General features: G+C 39.8%; 1 non-coding gene across 1 annotated transcript; it reads right to left on the reverse strand.

The window, feature by feature from the left end:
* Positions 1 to 4,493: 4,493 nt before the first annotated feature.
* TRNAL-AAG lies at positions 4,494 to 4,565 on the reverse strand. Its single transcript has one exon. It is a non-coding gene; the product is annotated as a tRNA-Leu (tRNA).
* Between the last annotated feature and the right edge of the window lie 662 nt (positions 4,566 to 5,227).

The following is a 5,227-nucleotide window of genomic DNA, read 5'->3' on the forward strand; positions in this document are numbered from 1 at the left end:
AGAGTGTCTCTAGGTCTTCCTTGAGTCTTATGTGTGTTTCTAGGGTTTTAAGTAAATTAATTCATGAACTTTCTGAATTACAGGCAATTATCTTTCAAAAAGTCTTGAGAAGAGTTAGGGGATTAGGAAGGAACAAATGTAATACTGATCTCTTTTTTTCCTTGGAGCCCCAAAGCCAATAATATAATTATCTTCTATTAAGTGTATTTCATCCCCTGGTAAAATAATGAAGTAAGTAGAAATGAAGGGGCGCTGTAGCCTTGATTATCTCTTATGCAAAGAGTGATTATGCCAAGGTCTGCAGAGTCAATATTCTAAATGGGAGGAAACAGTGCACCCGCCTTGAATGGTGTCTCCCATCTGACTGTTCCTATGGAAATAGAGCTCACATATTTAGTAGGGAGAAGCCATGACTGATTTAGATGCTGGAAATTTGATGGTTTATGAGAATAGACTGATTTTTTGATGCTTTCCAAACCCTGGTCTAAAATGAGATGGTTCAAATGCGATTAGTTTGGGGTTTTTATGACAGCAAGACAAGGTTTTCTGAAAGGAAAGTTAAAATGCAGGGGCCCCTAAAGTGGACCTGGGAGCCAATCTATGGAACAGATGAGGACAAACAGTGAGCTGTTGAAGAATTCACATGTTAATGGTGCCACCCAAGGAGGTCACCTTTGAGGAATGGATTGCCTTCAGCCTCCCTGCTTCCTCTGCTTTTTTTTTTTTTTTTTTTGATGGTGGTTGTTGTTTTATCTGAAGTATAATCAGTTTACAATGCTGTGTTAATTTCTGGTGTACAACATAGTGATTCAGTTTTATATATATATATATATATACATATATATATATATTCCTTTTCCTATTCTTTTTTCATTATAGGCTATTACAAGGTATTGGGTATAGTTCCCTGTGCTCTACAGTAGGACCTTGCTGTTTATCAATGTTGCCTCCTTGTTTCCTCTCCAAATGATCTGTTTCATTTGATTTTGTTGCCTCAGCCATCCCGGACTGGGTATCTCCAGGTACCCTCACCCTAACTAAGCAATCCCTCTTGCCACGGGTGCTGACACACAGTAGCCCTGAGCGGTTCAAGCCAGGAAGCTTATTAAGTTCAGAGCTGGACTCAAAGGAGCCCCGCCTCATCCCTTCTCTCCTCCCTCCCCATGTGGCTGAGCCATGCCGTTCATCCTAATAACACCGTCAGGGGATGAAAGAAGATGTTATGTTTGTACATGGTTTGTTTCATTTCTGTGTTTAATATTAAGAAGCTGAACTTTCAATGAGCAGTTGTCTAAGGCTCTTTGACCTACACTTGACCAAATCACGGAGGCTGAGTTCTACCACCTCCTCTGTGGGTTGTGGCCTTCACCTCAATCTTCCCAGAAAACACAGATTTTGAAGCCAGACAGATTTGGGCTAAAGCCTTGCCTGGTGGCTGCTCTGTTAACCTCCGAGGTTCCTCAGATTCCACATCATTAATAGAGGATGCTGATAATACATTACTAACACGTCGAGTGTTATCTTATTTAATTAAATAAGACTGCTTTGGGAATTAAGTAATACTCGATGTGTGTCTTCACACAGTGATTGGTAGACACTGGGCAACTGCGTTTTCTCTTTCTCGCTTGAGAAAAAAATATATACTTTTTTTTTCCAAAAGGAAGAAAAAAAAAAAAAAAACAAGCAAAAGTACTGTGTATCAATCTAGCTATTTTGGAAGGATTGATGTTGGTTAGTCGCAATGTTTATTCTTGGCAATGAGGCTGGTTCCCTGTTACCAGCTCCCTAAACACACAACTCAGGCTCCCACTTCTGTGCACTTCTTGGTTTCTTCTCCAGTCCAGGCGGCTTTCTGACCTCACTCTTCTTGTAACACGGAAGAACAAACCTGACTCCATATTAGATCTGTTCTTTTGGCCCTAACCCTGGGCTCTGTTTGCTGGGCTCAGTCATGCTGGTTCGGCACCTTTTGTAGAAGAATGTTGCCTAGAGCCTGAAATAGACCAGACAGCCCTTTCTCAAGGCTCTGACCTTTAAGGGCATAACACGTTCCCATTCAAATAAAGATAAAAAGTTGCAGAACAGAGAATAACATGTGTTTGTTGGAGGTTTACAGGGGCACCATGACCTGACCTATATTGACAGCTGCAGGAACGAAGGATTCTGACACCAAGAAGTTTGCAACAAGCAACCACACCCCTCCCCCTTTGTAGTATAAAAGGAGCCTGAATTCTGGCTTGGGGGAGATGGTTCTCTAGGACATTAGTCCCGCATCTTCTTGTTCTGCTGGGTTTCCGAATAAAGTTGTTATTCCTTGCCCCAAGAACTCATCTCCTGATTTATTTGGTCAGTCTGTTGTGCAGTGAGCAAAACGAGTTTGGACTCAGTAACACTCTGAACGCAAGCCACCCCCTTCCCTTCTGTGCTCTTGTTCTTATCACTTTCTTCCCAGAAGGGCTCCCTCCTTCTCATCAACCCACCAAATTCATTCGTTCTGAAAGGCCCAGCTCAGTCCCCCTCTTCCATGAGGCCTCCTTGAGAACCACCAGTCGCATCAGGGCTCCATGTCCTGTACTCCCAGAGAGGAAGGGGCGGCACTGAACTCGCCCCATCACAGCCCTGCTACAGGGCTTGCCTGACACACCTCCTGACTTCAGCCCCATAGAAACCACTGTGCCCAGAGACCACAGGGCCCCTGCCTCACGATCCTGTGTCTTTGCCCCCTTCATTCAGTCCCCTTGAAATCCCCCTTCTTTTTAAGATTTCAGTGACAGCGTCTCTGTGAGCACTTTCGCATTCTCCTGAGCCAAGTCCTCTCCTGTGCTCTCACAGTTCATTTCTCTGTAGCGCTCATGCCACTTCATGTGACACCTCCTCCAAATATCCTTTAATTCTGGTCCTACAAGGTAAGCTGATAAGCACTTATCAATTGATTTTGAAATATTTCTAGTCCTGTGATTTGCCTGTATATTCTATCATCATTGGCATTGATCATTTTGATTATATTCTCTATCATTGGCATTGATCATTTTGATTATATTCTTTGTGCATTTTTTGATATGTTTTACACCAGACCATTGTGGAATTTTGCAGTACAAATGGATTTTAATGTTTCTCTTTGTAATGGAATTTTTTAGCCTTATGTTTAAATATATAATTGTCCCCATGTTTAAAAAAAAAACAGGGGGATGGTCTCCTTCTTTTTATCCCTGGGGCTTGGAACTTAACATATGCTGCCTATGAATGGAATACATGGATTTGTCTGTCAGGATTCTTTAATTTTGTTATGTGTTCAACCCATCTATGTGGAAGACCCTTGAGTCTAGACTTTCATAGCCATCATAGCACCGACCATGTGATGCCCATAAGAGGTGTTCAGTATACACTTGTTGTTGTGCTAACAATTGCAGCTGTCCAACCAGTTGCCACCGTCCAGCTCTGGGAGTGCATAGAAGATAATTAACAATTACCTGTTACTCTCCACTCCAGGTGCACAGGACAGGAAACTCTAGAGGGCAATTTGTGTCTTTGATTACACTGCCCCTCTATGCCTGGGTCCACAACATCGAGGCCTGACTTCTTCAGTTTGTCTGAACTCACATTTCTGCTTTCACTTGTTGATATAAAAAAATTTAAAATCAAAAGTGTAGAATTAATTCAGTCATAAAAAGGAATGAAATAATGCCATTTGCAGCAACATGGATGGACCTAGAGATTATCATACTTAGTGAAGTTAAGTCAGAGAAAGACAAATATCACATGATGTCACTTATATGTGGAATCTAAAAAAAACACACAAATGAACTTATTTACAAAACAGAAACAGACTCACAGACATAGAAAACAAGCATATGGTTACCAGGGGGGATAGGGGTGTAGAGGGATAAATTGAGACATTCATTGGGCTTTGCAGCTTCCACTACTGTATATAAAATAGATAAACAAGAAGGTCCTACAGTATAGCACAGGGTACTATATTAAATAATAGCCTATAATGGAAAATAATATGAAAAAAACTGTAATTGTTTTCATTACATCAAGTGAAAAGATGCATCTTCATTTTAATCTTTGGTCCTAATTTTGCAGACAATAGCAATGCAAAATAAACTTCATCCTTTCCTACGTGGTTGGTTCTTTTGAAACAGCTGAAGACAGCACTTATATTTCTTATGAGTTTTATTTTGTCCAGGCTAACTATCTTCAGAGCTTCACACTTTCAGTCAAACACCCAAGTTCCAGGACATGTATGTTCTTTTTTTTTTTAAGGTGATATCAGAAGTTTATTTTTTAAAACATAATTAATATGAATTCAGCTTTGTGTCAAATATCTAGCAGAGAGAGGGATAATTAAGTTTGTGCAAAACATTAAAATGAAGACATGAGCTAATTTTTTAAAACTGCATATTCACTTGTTTCATTTTTAAAGTGTATTTATTTTTATTTAAATTTGGGGGGATAGGTAAAACTTTCCTTATTTACTTACTTGTTTTTAATGGAGGTACTGGGGATTGAACCCAGGACCTCATGCATCTTAAGTGTGCACTCTACCACTGAGCTATACCCTCCCCCCTAAGCTAATATTTTGTGATCTAATTTTTTAAACATTTTTTATTGAGTTATAGTCATTTTACAATGTTGCGTCAAATTCCAGTGTAGAGCACAATTTTTCAGTTATTCGTGAACATATATATATTCATTGTCACATTTTTTTTTCCACTGTGAGCTACCACAAGATCTTGTATATATTTCCCTATGCTATGCAGTATAATCTTGTTTATCTAGTCTATATATGCCTGTCAGTATCTACAAATTTTGAACTCCCATTCAGGACATGTATGTTCTTGTCTTCCTCTGAGTGCTTTCTGGTTCGTCCATGTCCTTTCTAAAATGTAGTTCCCAAATTAAACTCAACATCCACATTTGAGTTGGTTCCTGAGGACAGCTGACAATTACCTCCTTTGATCTGGACAATATACTTCTATTAATACAACCCAATATTACATTTGCTATTTAATTTGGTCGTTTTCTGCAACTAGCTTAGCATTACTAATGCTAGACAGCCTTGCCTAGTGGTTGTCTGTGACACCTTAGAGTCAGGAGGCTTGGTTTCAAACCTTAGGTCAATCATTTCTACCTATTCGATCTCACACTAAACATTCTGTGCCTCAGTTTCCTCATCTGTAAAATGAGGATGATGACAGTATGACTGTGATGCTGCATATGCATT

This window comes from Camelus ferus, chromosome 8, assembly GCF_009834535.1.
Source record: "Camelus ferus isolate YT-003-E chromosome 8, BCGSAC_Cfer_1.0, whole genome shotgun sequence".
Classification (NCBI taxonomy): domain Eukaryota; kingdom Metazoa; phylum Chordata; class Mammalia; order Artiodactyla; family Camelidae; genus Camelus; species Camelus ferus.